The 15,652-nt window shown below is 42.4% G+C and overlaps 1 protein-coding gene across 3 annotated transcripts in view; it reads right to left on the bottom strand.

The window, feature by feature from the left end:
• The window catches only part of LOC139421382 (platelet binding protein GspB-like), a 33,328-nt gene extending 17,889 nt beyond the window's left edge, over nucleotides 1-15,439 (bottom strand). The window contains exons 1-2 of one of the 3 annotated variants that reach the window (XM_071172223.1): nucleotides 14,984-15,343; nucleotides 275-395 (exon numbers count right to left, since the gene is read on the bottom strand). The gene's annotated coding sequence lies outside the window, so the exon portion shown is untranslated. Of the gene's footprint in view, nucleotides 1-274; nucleotides 396-14,983 lie in introns of all 3 variants that reach the window. The other 2 variants (XM_071172221.1, XM_071172224.1) reach the window with 2 other exon arrangements.
• Nucleotides 15,440-15,652: the final 213 nt, after the last annotated feature.

Here is a 15,652-nt window from a genome sequence, read left to right as displayed (position 1 = left end):
GATAAATCTCCAGCCCTCAGCCAGAGGAACACTGCTCTGCTCTTTTTCCTCCAGTTGGGAGATTACACAGCTCTAGTCTAAGGCCCTCGCCCCGTCTACATCACCCTGTGTAGTAAGGAACATACAACTACGCCTAATGATACATGTGTTGGCACTGGCAATATTTTGACTGACTTTGGACAACCCTGCAATGTTGTAGTTGTCTTTGTTGAAATAGGTTTTGATTGTCTTTGCAGTCATATGCTTGATTAGAGATGGATGGCGTTAGGATTACCTGTGTAAAACATCTCAAGCTGATTCTCCACAGATGGTAGTGTGTTAGATATACTTTGTTCATTGGAGTGGGATATCAGAAGCTGTCGGCTGCTAAACGGCTAGAGGATGTGGGCTGCAGCCTAGATAGAAGATGACAAGGGTCAACCAGCTGCATCACAACCCCAAGGACGCTCGCCACCCCCCAAGAGGAGAGGAACAACTTCCTGTCCATGTCTGGAGGACTCATCGCTATTTAGGGAAGCAATAAAGAGAGGAAGTGAAATACTACACACACACACACACACACACACACACACACACACACACACACACACACACCACCAAGGGGCAGGGGTTCACTGTCATGTCAAGGAGAAACCAAACAATAGGATGAAGGTGCGCACACACACACACACACACACACACACACACCTTTATCTCATTATTGTTAATCAATCATAGACAAGACGCTTAATGCACTTCAGCAGCTGACAATAGAACACCAGCTGGGCAAAGTATGATCATCCTCCAAGAGCCATATTCAATGTAAACTAATCTGCCTCTGTGTGTCTCACAGACACCGCAGACACTTACAGGCCTATACTGTATATACTGATATCTGGCAGGCCTCCAACAGCACTGGGAGATCCCAGCTTTTCGGATTGACTAGACACACAAGCGTGAGAGGGGTCCTCAAATGTATTATTTAATGAGGCAAGTCAGTTAAGGACAAATTCTTATTTACAATGACAGCCTACACTGGCCAAACCTGGACGACGCTGGGCCAATTGTGCGCCGCCCTATGGGACTCCCAATCACAGCCGATAATCAGGTCATGAGTATATTCTAACGGTAATCGCCACGTTGACCTTTTAAAAAACTGTGCAGAGTCTCAGTGTGTACACCTATTAGAGGTCGACCGATTAATCGGAAGGGCCGATTTCAAGTTTTCATAACAATCGAAAATCGGTATTTTTGGACACCGATTTAAAAAATATTTTTAACACCTTTATGTAATCTTTATTTAACTAGGCAAGTCAGTTAAGAACACATTATTATTTTCAATGACGGCCTAGGAACAGTGGGTTAACTGACTGTTCAGGGGCAGAACGACAGATTATTTACCTTGTCAGCTCAGGGATTCAATCTGGCAACCTTACAGTTAACTAGTCCAATGCTCTAACCACCTGCCTCTCATTGCACTCCACGAGGAGACTGCCTGTTACGCGAATGCAGTAAGCCAAGGTAAGTTGCTAGCTAGCATTAAACTTATCTTATAAAAAACAATCAATCAATCATATTCACTAGTTAACTACACATGGTTGATGATATTACTAGTTTATCTAGCGTGTCCTGCGTTGCATATAATCGATGGGATCCATATCGTTGCTCCAATGTGTACCTAACCATAAACATCAATGCCTTTCTTAAAATCAATACACAGAAGTATTTATTTTTAAACCTGCATATTTAGCTAAAAGAAATCCAGGTTTGCAAACCAGGTGAAATTGTGTCACTTATATGCAACAGTTTGGGCCGCTTAATTTGCCAGAATGTTGCGTAATTATGACATAACATTGAAGGATGTGCAATAACGGGAATATCTAGACTTATGGATGCCACCCCTTAGATAAAATACGGAACGGTTCCGTATTTCACTGAAAGAATAAACGTCTTGTTTTCGATATGAGTTTACGGATTCTACCATATTAATGACCTACGGCTCGTATTTCTGTGTGTTATCATGTTATAACTAAGTCTATTATTTGATAGAGCAGTCTGACTGAGCGATGGTAGGCACCAGCAGGCTCGTAAGCATTCATTCAAACAGCACTTTCGTGTGTTTGCCAGCAGCTATTTATGACTTCAAGCCTATCAACTCCTGAGATTAGGCTGGTGTAACCGATGTGAAATGGCTAGCTAGTTAGCGGGGTGCGCGCTAATAGCGTTTCAAACGTCACTCGCTCTGAGACTTGGAGTGGTTGTTCCCCTTGCTCTGCAAGGGCCGCGGCTTTTGTGGAGAGATGGGTAACGATGCTTCGAGGGTGGCTGTTGTCGATGTGTTCCTAGTTCGAACCCAGGTAGCAGCTATACTATTACCCTGGCAATACTAAAGTGCCTATAAAAACATCCAATCGTCAAAGGTATATTAAATACAAATGGTATAGAGAGAAATAGTCCTATAATTCCTATAATAACTACAACCTAAAACTTCTTACCTGGGAATATTGAAGACTCATGTTAAAAGGAACCACCAGCTTTCATATGTTCTCATGTTCTGAGCAAGGAACTTAAACACTAGCTTTCTTACATGGCACATATTGCACTTCTACTTTCTTCTCCAACACTTCGTTTTTGTATTATTTAAACCAAATTGAACATGTTTCATTATTTATTTGAGTCTAAATTGATTTTATTGATGTATTATATTAAGTTAAAATAAGTGTTCATTCAGTATTGTTGTAATTGTCATTATTACAAATAAATAAAAAAAGAATCGGACGATTTATCGGTATCTGCTTTTTTTGGTCCTCTAATAATCGGTATCGGCGTTGAAAAATCATAATCGGTCGACCTCTAACACCTATACAAGCTTTTGCATGTGTATGGCTGTGTTTTGGGGCATTAGGTCAATTTGTTTGATAAAACACAAATCGACAAAAACCTATTGGAGTAAATGATACATGTTCAATTCCCAATGAATGTTCCCAGCAGGAGTGGGTGGGCTAAATGCTAACTTAATGTCGTCTCTCCTGGTGGCCTGTGTGTGCATGTCTAATCAGGGCCTCCCTTTGCCAGGAACAAGAGCCTGGCTACTGAAAATCACAGCGGTCAACGGCACTTATGAATAGCTAGCAATGGCAACCGCCACCGCTTTCCTAGTACACTGCTGTGTGTACATACATTCTCTGTGCCTGCATGTCCCCCAGGGTCAGCTGTAAATAGCAGTCAATGGGAGGATTGTACCGGAAGGAAGCTGGGGCAAGCGAACAGGAGATCAGTTTAATGTGCTTTTCCTAACGCTCCCATAACCTTCCCTTAATGCCTAGAATTGATAACCGTGGCACCAGAGAGAGGATTCAAGAGTTAACGGTCGGCAGTCTGGTTTGAAGAGGCCAGTTTAACGGCCTCTGAACCCATCAACACACATTCATCACCACATGCTGCAAACACTGGGATCCGGTGTCTTTACTCCTCGGCCAGTGTTAAGACGCCCTGGTGCCTGTGTTGACAGAACATCTCTCAGTTTAATGTTGAGACTGTGTGGCGTCTTCATCTAGAAACCACTGCTCTTATTCAACACTGCTGAGATAAGTGAACATTAACGTTTGAGGCACCATACGCTGGCATAGGGCCAGAGGTAAACTCTAAAACAGAAACCCTGCAGCATTCCACTATTCCCCTGAGGGAGGACAAGCATACACACCAGACATGGTGCGTTGAGGACCAACACATGAAACATTTTGTTGAATGATGCAGCATTGAGTCTTACAAGCAAGTCTGGGGAATTGAGACTGTAGCAGGTGAAACCAGAATGGGTGGTACTACCAGTCTTACACAGACAAGACTACACAAAGAATAAAAGGTTAGACCCATGGCAACAACTTCATTTGGGGTTGGTGCAGATGGTTCTGATACAAAAGAAGAGAAGGGAAACAGAGGAGTGCTAGAGGGCGATACAGAGGGCCTAAAACAGAAACTAACAGCACCGCCTCCAAAAGCGAAAGTTCCCCCCCATTAATAAGCTCCATCATGTATCATCTCAGAGGGAAATCTTGGCACTAAACCCTGAACAGCTGCTGTGCATTACTAATATCATCGTTCATTTCAAAGTACAATTAATACATTGTGGAAAATGCCAAATCTGCAAGTGTGATTAAATGTCATTCAGGAACTTACAATAGATCACACCCAAAAACACATGCTTTCCAAGGCTTCAAGAGAACGCATGATCATCATCATCATCATAAAAGCATTATATTACACCATACTCATCATCATAGTCCCTTTCAGCGACTACTGCACACACCAGTTCATCTCTCCACTCAATTAGCTTTCCCTGCATGGTACCGTCCCTCTCTCTGCTTTAATAGAAACCATTATACACTTTTGTAGCCTTGGGGCGGCTATCTAAACAGAACCCAAGAGACTGAGGGACTGATTGTTGCTGTGCGCTGCCCAGCTAAGAAAGGGGAGCCAGGATGGTACAAAAGACGCATGACACCGTCCCAGCTGAGTCAGTGCGCTGCCTTCATCACCCTGACACTAATCGCGGCTCGCACATTCCCAAACAGGCCCGGCCAAAGGTCAGGAAGCCGCCCCTGCCCCACACACAAACAAACCGCTCCAAACAAAGTTGACTCCTCTCCACGGAATTCCTTCCTGGACACGGTGGGAGACAAGAAGGGATTGTGAGGCCCTTCTCGGGCGGTGACGTCAGGACATGCCCGACAAATGAGGCTATGGACACTTAACTCCCCAGACAGGATCCAAATCAGCTGCTTTCTGCTCTATCTCCTGGGCTATAGCCTACAATGCACCATCGTTTCAACCTTATGATTTCCATTGACAACTCAATGGTCTTGGTAACAGACAATGGACCAAGTAAACTCAGTTCAGGAATACGCTTTTCTCTTGTTCACTGGTCTGCTGCCTGTGTCAGTCAAGGCAACATCTTGTGTGACAGACACCTGAATCACAGAACCATGTGATGTGACAGACTGTAATCCCTGTGCTCTAAAGAAGTTTAGTAGGAGCCAAAAGCAGGTTTAGAGTCTGTACCGCCATGGCACGACTGGTAGAAACTTCAAGTGAGAGAAGGGTACTATCTACCAAAGGTCGACCGATTATGATTTTTCAACGCCGATACCGATTATTAGAGGACCAAAAAAAAGGCAGATACCGATTAATTTTTATTTATTTATTTGTAATAATGACAATTACAACAATACTGAATGAACACTTATTTTAACTTAATATAATACATCAATGAAATCAATTTAGCCTCAAATAAATAATGAAGCATGTTCAATTTGGTTTAAATAATGCAAAAACAAAGTGTTGGAGAAGAAAGTAAAAGTGCAATATGTGCCATGTAAGAAAGCTAACGTTTAAGTTCCTTGCTCAGAACATGAGAACATATGAAAGCTGGTGGTTCCTTTTAACATGAGTCTTCAATATTCCCAGGTAAGAAATGTTAGGTTGTAGTTATTATAGGAATTATAGGACTATTTCTCTCTATACCATTTTATTTCATTAACCTTTGACTATTGGATGTTCTTATAGGAACTTTAGTATTGCCAGTGTAACAGTAGCTTCCATCCCTCTCCTCGCTCCTACCTGGGCTCGAAGCATCGTTACCCATGCAGAGCAAGGGGAACAACCACTCCAAGTCTCGCTTGAAGTCATAAACAGCTGCTGGCAAACACACGAAAGTGCTGTTTGAATGAATGCTTACGAGACTGCTGGTGCCTACCATCGCTCAGTCAGACTGCTCTATCAAATCATAGACTTAGTTATAACATGATAACACACAGAAATACGAGGCTTAGGTCATTAATATGGTCGAATCCGAAAACAAGACGTTTATTCTTTCAGTGAAATACGGAACCGTTCCGTATTGCAACAGGTGGCATCCATAAGTCTAAATATTCCTGTTACATTGCACAACCTTCAATGTTATGTCATAATTACTTAAAATTCTGGCAAATTAGGCGGCCCAAACTGTTGCATATACACTGACTCTGCGTGCAATGAACGCAAGAGAAGTGACACAATTTCACCTGGTTAATATTGCCTGCTAACCTGGATTTCTTTTAGATAAATATGCAGGTTTAAAAATATATACTTCTGTGTATTGATTTTAAGAAAGGCATTGATGTTTATGGTTAGGTACACATTGGAGCAACGATACGCACCGCATTGATTATATGCAACGCAGGACACGCTAGATAAACTAGTAATATCATCAACCATATGTAGCTAACTAGTGATTATGATTGATTGATTGATTGTTTTTATAAGATAAGTTTAATGCTAGCTAGCAACTTACCTTGGCTTACTGCATTTGCGTAACAGGCAGGCTCCTCGTGGAGTGCAATGAGAGGCAGGTGGTTAGAGCGTTGGACTAGTTAACTGTAAGGTTGCAAGATTGAATATCTGAGCTGACAAGGTAAAAATCTGTCGTTCTGCCCCTGAACAAGGCAGTTAACCCACCGTTCCTAGGCCGTAATTGAAAATAAGAATGCGTTCTTAACTGGCTTGCCTAGTTAAATAAAGAATAAATAAAAGGTGTAAAAAATATATATATATATATATATATTTTAAATCGGCGTCCAAAAATACCGATTTCCGATTGTTATTGTTATGAAAACTTGAAATCGGCCCTAATTAATCGGCCATTCCGATTAATCGGTCGACCTTTACTATCTACATCACATACCTTCGCTCCCGGACCCATCCGGTGAATATGCTGGTCCCAAACACACACTACCCCCACTTTACCAGCATGCGTCAACCATCTCCCAGCCTCAGGAGACTCGGCCCCCCGGGGACAGGGAGATTAACACATGACAGAGCTTGTTAACCCTGGACAAAGAGATTTGCTAATCCTGTACGATCAGGCCGACTGTCCTCCAGCGCCGGCCCAGAGACTACCCACAGAGACAGAGAGTACCCAGGACAGAGGCCTAGTGTGTCCCAGAAACGAAACAAAAAGACCTGGCTCCATCACAACAATGGAGAGATGGAGCCGACAACAAACAAGGTCCCAACAGCGCACAGTCTACCTACAGTAGACCGCTGAGAAGAACAGCGGGGTGGGTGTGATCTTGACCATGCCGATATTGATCGTGGGGGAGAAAGTGAGGATGTTGGCTACTCAGATGGTGAGAAGTGTCAGGGCATTAGAGAGGCAGACAGGGACCTGTTCCACTAATGGTGTCCCTTGCCTGGGGGTTACCCACCAGTGAGGCTGGTGTGGAGGGACTGAAGGAGAAGGTAATGTGTAACTTGAAGAGCAGGTCCTTCTCCATAATGGGCAGTGTGCCCACTGACAGACTCCAGGGGGTAAATGACATTAGGCCAGATAGAGCCAGCTGGTGGGTTGGATCGATAACACCAGATAGGATGGAGAGGAACAGGTCAGGTATCTGGACGGGACAGCAAAACATACCCTTGAGGTTTCAGCTCTCTAGCAGCCACTCACTACTGGAACTGACTCTGGCCATAAGAGGATTATGTCCTCCTGTTTGAAGCAGAGCAGGCACGTTCCAGATGGAATCTGATCCCTCGCAGGTTGTCAAAACCACCAGGGCTAACCAGGGCTTATCAACAAAATAACAGCTAGGCTAACACCACATAAAACTGTACCTAGTCGTTACCCAGAAATGTACATGGTATTTGGGGCTTGGGTCAAAAGGCTTCTTAAATAGAAATTACAGGACAATAACATTTCAAATGACTCAAAACATCTGACAAATCCCCCCCTCCCTTTCAACTCTCATAACTGTAGCCATATTTCTGTCATCGGGAACTTTAGGCACCCATGTCATGCCAGACTGGCTCATGGTGTAGACAGGCTGCCACAGCACTGACATAATGCTGAATGAATTGGGCAGAAAAAAATGAAACACAACTGACAGTAAACAGGTGGAAACCATGGCAACACTTACAGTGCATTCTGAAAGTATTCAGACCCCTTTACTTCTTCCACATTTTGTTACGTTACAGCCTTATTCTAAAATTGATTAAATCGTTTTTTCCCCTCATCAATCTACACACAATACCCCATAATGACAAAGCGAAAACAGGTTTAGAAATGTTCGCAAATTACAAATAAAAAACAGAAATACCTTATTTACACAAGTATTTAGACCCTCTGTTATAAGACTCGAAATTGAGCTCAGGTGCATCCTGTTTCCATCGATCATCCTTAAGATGTTTCTACAACTTTGAGTCCACCTGTGGTGAATGTAATTGACTGGACATGATTTGGAATGGCACACCTGTCTATATTAGGTCAGAGCAAAAACCAAGCAGGTCGAAGGAATTGTTCGTAGAGCTCCGAGACGGGATTGTGTTGAGGCACAGATCTGCAGAAGGGTACCAAAAAATGTCTGAAGCATTGAAGGTCCAAGAACAGTGGCCTCAATCATTCTTAAATGATTTCTTTCACTTACTTGCTGTGCTGTTTCATTGTTCATTTGTTCAGTCGTTTCATTCTCAACCAGGATTTCTATGGAACGCCGTTTGGGTCATTGCGTGTCAAAAAGATAACACTATTTGACGTGTCAAATAAGCTTGTTGACCAATCAGGACCTGGATATGACTGCACGTCACATAATAATTTAACGGGTTCATTAATTTTTTACGTAGTTATTACACTATCACTCGTATTTCATATGTCACAACGATTCATCGATACATATGCTATGATGCTGGTAAAGTTGTCTCGCGCACCTACAGTGCTTGCATAAAAAAAGATAGCTAGCTCATGGATGCAAACAATGTTTTTACCCAAAAACATAGGAAAACGACAATCTGGTTCAGTAGCTATATAGTTAGCTAGCTATATAGCTAGGTATCAGTCTACCCAGTGACACCCAGAGAATATTAGCGTCGCAGCTCTTATTGTGGGACTCTGAAACAACTGAATTGAGCCACATTCATTGTCAGCCTATGTGTATTAAACACTATTCCCGAGTAAAAACAACACTGCGTGGATGTTTGAGTCTGATAACTCTGAGGAGGATGTTGGGAAAAAATATCTTAAGAGACAATGCTAATATTTGCGTAAACTCTTCACAGTTGTGTTCTGTGGGTGTCACCGAATAGACTGATAACCCATTTCATTGATTCACATTCCAACCTTGTTTAACATTATGTAGTCTAAATATGGCATGATTCCACCAATTGTAACCTTATGCATCACTTTCAAAAGAGGTACTTTTCTTTTGAAGGCAAACTGCAAAATCCACTATTGTGCCTAATCGTTATTGTGGCTTGCTTCACAATACATAACCTGGTCCGGTCAAGCCTCACTAGCCAGATGAAGCTAGCTAGCTGTTTATAACCCTGTTGCCCAAAGCTAATATTAAGTAGCTGGCTAGCTATTTATTTTCAGGAACTGAAGTTCAATTTCAATAGGCGAACAACAAGTGGCTACCTAGCTAATACTTACAAGGATTCCTAAATCATTGCTAAGAACAATGAAAATGACTGCAGTTTCTACTGGTCATTGTTTTCAGGCTGGTTGTATTGGTGCTAGGTACCAAGCTAAAGCTAGCTACCCCAGAAGTTGCGGTCGAACAAATAATGCTTTATTACCAACGCGGTATTGTAAACAATCGTTCATGGCCGGTATTTGCAGACTTTTTTGTACAGCTTTGACAGTGCTACTGATAGTAGTGGTGACGCTTGGCTTGCACCTGCAAATTCAGAACACACAACCTTCTATAATAGAACTGTGTTATTTGACGTGTATCTTTTTTGACACGCAAAGACCCAAATGGTGTTCCATAGTATGTTGTGACGCTATTACTGTGCAACTCCGATTGGACAACATCTGAATAATAGCGCACTTGGTAGTATGTACTAGAGGTCGACCGATTAATCGGAATGGCCGATTAATTAGGGACGATTTCAAGTTTTCATAACAATCGGAAATCTGTATTTTTGGACGCCGATTTTGCCGTTTTTTTTACAACATTATTTAACTAGGCAAGTCAGTTAAGAACACATTCTTATTTTCAAAGACGGCCTAGAAACGGTGGGTTAACTGCCTTGTTCAGGGGCAGAACGACAGATTTTTACCTTGTCAGCTCAGGGATTCAATCTTGCAACCTTACGGTTAACTAGTCCAACGCTCTAACCACCTGCCTCATGAGGAGCCTGCCTGTTACGCGAATGTGCTAAGAAGCCAAGGTAAGTTGCTAGCTAGCATTAAACTTATCTTATAAAAAACAATCAATCAATCATAATCACTAGTTATAACTACACATGGTTGATGATATTACTAGTTTATCTAGCGTGTCCTGTGTTGCATATAATCGATGCGGTGCGCATTCGCGAAAAAGGACTGTCGTTGCTCCAATGTGTACCTAACCAGAAACATCAAGGCCTTTCTTAAAATCAATACACAGAAGTATATATTTTTAAACCTGCATATTTAGCTAAAAGAAATCCAGGTTAGCAGGCAATATTAACCAGGTGAAATTGTGTCACTTCTCTTGCGTTCATTGCACGTAGAGTCAGAGTATATGCAACAGTTTGGGCCGCCTGGCTCTTTACGAACTAATTTGCCTGAATTTTACGTAATTATGACATAACATTGAAGGTTGTGCAATGTAACAGGAATATTTAGACTTATGGATGCCACCCGTTAGATAAAATACGGAACGGTTCCGTATTTCACTGAAAGAATAAACGTCTTGTTTTCGAGATGATAGTTTCCGGGTTCGACCATATTAAGGCTCGTATTTCTGTGTGTTATTATGTTATAATTAAGTCTATGATTTGATAGAGCAGTCTGACTGAGCGATGGTAGGCACCACCAGCAGGCTCGTAAGCGTTCATTCAAACAGCACTTTTGTGCGTTTTGCCAGCAGCTCTTCGCAATGCGGGGTGCACGCTAATAGCGTTTCAAACGTCACTCACTCTGAGACTTGGAGTAGGTGTTCCCCTTGCTCTGCATGGGTAACGCTGCTTCGAGGGTGGCTGTTGTCGATGTGTTCCTGGTTCGAGCCCAGGTAGGCGCGAGGAGAGGGATGGAAGCTATACTGTTACACTGGCAATACTAAAGTGCCTATAAGAACATCCAATAGTCAAAGGTATATGAAATACAAATGGTATAGAGAGAAATAGTCCTATAATAACTACAACCTAAAACTTCTTACCTGGGAATATTGAAGACTCATGTTAAAAGGAACCACCAGCTTTCATATGTTCTCATGTTCTGAGCAAGGAACTTAAACGTTAGCTTTCTTACATGGCACATATTGCACTTTTACTTTCTTCTCCAACACTTTGCTTTTGTATTATTTAAACCAAATTGAACATGTTTCATTATTTATTTGAGTCTAAATTGATTTTATTGATGTATTATATTAAGTTAAAATAAGTGTTCATTCAGTATTGTTGTAATTGTCAATATTACAAATAAATAAAAAAAGAATCGGACGATTTATCGGTATCTGCTTTTTTTGGTCCTCCAATAATCGGTATCGGCGTTGAAAAATCATAATCGGTCGACTTCTAGTATGTACCGGTGCCTAACCAGATGGTGAAAGCCAACATCACGCTCGACAGAGAACTGTTAATTGTCAAAGGCAATGAATTGCATTATCCTGGCTTTAATGGATTTCGCCTTTGAGTTTACTCTTTCAAATGACTGCTCGACCCACACAGCATACATTGTGGGCTAGGTTGTTAGGAATTCTGTGTTGCATGTCTAGTGCAAAATTTTATGTGGCGTCATAATGTCATGTAGCTAGGTTATATAGGTATGCACGTCAGCTTTGACATCAGTTTTGCACATCGGCGTTAAACTTTACATTGGGCCGATACCGATGTTGCCATTTTTAGCTAATTAGATTTACTTATATATCGTGCATCCCTACTAGAAATCAGCAAGCCTTTAGTTTCTGACAGTATTAAAGATCATTTCCATGTTGAGTAGACGTTATGGCCATATCGCAGCCAGTCAGCAACCACAGCAATCCAGGCAAAATTGTGAAAGTGGTGAGGGAGGCATAGCAACAGGGTTCTGAACCATGTCCATTATCCAGCCTCCCACTGGAAGAATTCAGAGCCTCAACACAGAAAATTAATTACTGCAGCTGCTGGCATATATACCCTCAAAACTGCGCAGCAACTGTCAGGACTGACAACTGTGATACCACTGAGGCAGCTATCTTGGCTGGACCAATGTCCGTGGCAGAATTATCAAGCCTTTATCTGGAAAGTACACATTACAGTAATGACGACCATGGCAAACAATGGAGTGGCACTGCAGAAACCACTACTACAGTTCCAGGTCTGTGGTTAAAATAATCTCACGGCTGCAGGCCAGTTGCCAGCTCTGACTTTACTCATAAGCGATGGTGACAGAAAGTGCCAAAGGTCATACAGTTCAACCCACTGAGCAATAAAAGCAGTAGAGACAGCATCCAAGATGGCCGATTCATGGACCGTCTATATCCGAGTTGCATCCAGTTTAATCTGACTTCTATATGGGGCCGTCTATGGGAATTGTCTTTCTTGGCCGGACATCAGATAAACTGCAGTACCGAAGCAAGACTGTAGGTGCAGTCGAAAGTGTGCTTCCAGACCAGAACCCTGGGCCTTGGTTCAGCCTGAGAGGGATCTGGTGAGTAGGGGACCAGTCCAGGGCAGGCAGAGGACACACCAATTTGAATATGTACAGTTTGGGGACGTCACTGAATCAACCTATTTAGCCTACTACGCCTGAGTGCAAGCAGAGGCACAAATTACTGTAGGCATCTCCCTGACAGCCCATGGCATAGGTCAGAGGAAGGGCAGAGCAAAGAGAACTGTAGGTCATAAAATCACTCCAGAATGCTATGGTATGAATTCCACATGGAATTGCATCTCCTCTGATTGTAGACATCTAAGCTCTTCTTTGGCCAACTGTTTCAGAAGGCTTACTAAAACATGTGCATGGCATTAAAGGAGAGACTTAAAATAGGTGTGACAGACAATGTAATAACCAAAATGCCTGCGGAGACATGAGTGGAGGAGGAATCCATTTTCAGCCTATTGTGACAGTGAGGTGGGCAAGGGGAATTTGGTACCAAATGTCACAATGCTGGCACATTGGTTGAAAGTACAAAAATAACACTATTTTGCTAAAACAAGATAAATGATATTGAACCCGAAATCTGTCTTATCATTCGATTCATAGACATGACAGATATTTTTTTTTTAACGTAACAAGCCAGCAGCACTTGGGTAAAACAGGATCTACATTTAATTTCAAATGAATGCATTATGCCCATGTCTGAGCGTGTCTCTATCCCGCTGCCTCATTCACTTGCTTGCTTTGTGAGTCAGCCATCGCTCATTAATGCACCAGAGGGTTGACTAGCGTGTTGGAGCCTCTCTAAGCCAGACAAGTGCTCACAATCACCCTGAGATGCAATATATTCCTGAGTGGCATCAATACCTCATGGCAGATCATTGCAGAATATTGACCTACCCATGCCCACTACCCCACCCTAAGGCTCATTGTCATCCGAACATCAGGGGCAGAGGTTAGGCCTGTGGGCCATCTATAATGATTAGTTGTAAATGTATATGGTAGCTGCACGTTGAGGGTTTTGGAGACTAACATTATTCACCATTGTTCTTTTGGAGAAAGAACTGGTCTGGTTGCATAGCATTAACACAAGCAAAAAACAGCTCTGAGTTCATAGCCTGAAGCCACAATGTTTGCCTATATGATAGAGTTTGAACAAATTGTGTTTTGTTGCATTGAGATTACAGTACTTGTCATGTCTCACGTTCTAATAATCATAAGAATTGGGTGAGTCTTCAAAGACTTCTCAACCTAATAAAGTATAGCACTTAAGCCATTCTACAAAAGTATCCGATGCTATGTTCTCTGACTAATGCAAAAGACTAACAGAATTAGCCTAAATTGCCCAACATTTCGCCTAGGGCAACGAACCAAGCCGTTCTCACTAGAGACCACTTGGCCGCACAGAACAATAGGCGTCAACGATGGAGGATGAGAGAAGAAAAGTTGATATAATGAAGTGAATACGACGAATTGCTTTTGAAAAGGCAAATCATCCAAATTAATACACACAGATCCCTACCTAAAAGGAAGGATGTTATTTTAGCCAGTTCATTCGTCGGTTAGCTAAATAGCTGGTGATCAATTTCAGCCATCACACAGGGCTGCCACCGCCCCATCACCCCCTCCCAAATGCAATCGAATTCCGAATCTAAAACATCCTCTTTATGGCTTGAGCCGCTCACTGGCAGAAGGAAAAGGCAACGATTCACTTGCTCCTATTCTCGTTTTTGTGCGACCCAACAGACTCGCCTGGATAGTTCAGTTAGCAAGTAACCTATTTAGTTAGCTAGCATTTCAACAAAGCTTATTTGTATGGCGCCGTTTCCAATTCAAGTTGACGTTTATGTCATGAATCTTGCCCTCGAGGCATAACTGAGCGATTTCCGCTAGGTGAGCCAGCTGCAAAGTCAAAATTTGCTTTACTTGAAACAATCACGAAAACAAAAGTGTGATTTTTGGTCTTAATTTATGGTTGGGACATTAGAGTTAGCAGTGTGGTTAAGGTTAGGTTTAAAATGAGATTGTATGACTGTGGTTGTGCCAGCTAGTGACCACTCTGCAGACCTGCCTCCAGAACAAGATTCATGACGAAAAACGCTAACCTACGTTTGCAATAGGAAATCGTGAATTGGACTTGCAATGTCGACAAAGACATTCACCCACTTTGGACTTGCAATGTCGACAAAGACATTCACCCACTATCTATATGATTATTAACCCATTGTTAACACATTATTAACCCACTCTAACTACCAACATCATAAAATAAAAATATAATATTTTAGGAAACGAAAAACATTTGTTAAAGCATCACATCGTAACTTGCATTTGATATTTTCTGTAATTTAAGTGTAAATGTAGGTACACAGCTAGCTAGCATGCTAACGCTCAACCAGTCTCTAGACTTACCAACGCAGTGTTGCTAGCTATAGCTTGATCTCCAGCTACGCCCAGTGTTTGACAATATCCTCCGACTCCTTTCAGAATCCTCGAATACAAAGTGTAACAAATTGGAAAATGAAACCGAACGAGATGAAAAACAGGCCAAAGTACAGCAGCCAGATTACCAAGAAACTTCTGTCGACCGCCGATTTCAGAAGTGATGCACGTCCCTTCCAAAGAAAGGAAAAGCGATTTGCAGTCCACGCAGACAATCTCTACTGGCCTGGACGGATGGACAGGCGGAGAGGGTTTTACCACGGCACTGCGCGCGGGGGTGAAATTGAAAGGGATGAATAGCCAAGTAACTCGACTTTCTCCAGCTCACAACCAATCACTACCCCGGCTGAGATTTATTCAAATGAGGAATGATGTCATCTCTCAAGTCACCCTACTTTCTTTCTTCCCATCCTTCCCAAATTGCACCGGTTGTCTCCCCTTCCCGTATCCCTCCACCAGTTTTCCCGCGTCCCCTCCCTCCATGCCGGCTCCACGCTCGTCCTGCACACACCTCCTGCAGTTTCTTTTCTTTTCAACGGTGCATTCTCTCCACACAATGGTGGCATGTTAGGATTCTCCGTTGCTTCTGGACCACTGGATGCTGAGATTTCAGCCACAAAGGGTACCACAGCATAGTCT

Source organism: Oncorhynchus clarkii, chromosome 12, assembly GCF_045791955.1.
Source record: "Oncorhynchus clarkii lewisi isolate Uvic-CL-2024 chromosome 12, UVic_Ocla_1.0, whole genome shotgun sequence".
Lineage (NCBI taxonomy): Eukaryota > Metazoa > Chordata > Actinopteri > Salmoniformes > Salmonidae > Oncorhynchus > Oncorhynchus clarkii.
The sequence above is the reverse complement of the archived record's forward strand: the minus strand, read 5'-3'. Positions and strand labels throughout refer to the sequence as shown.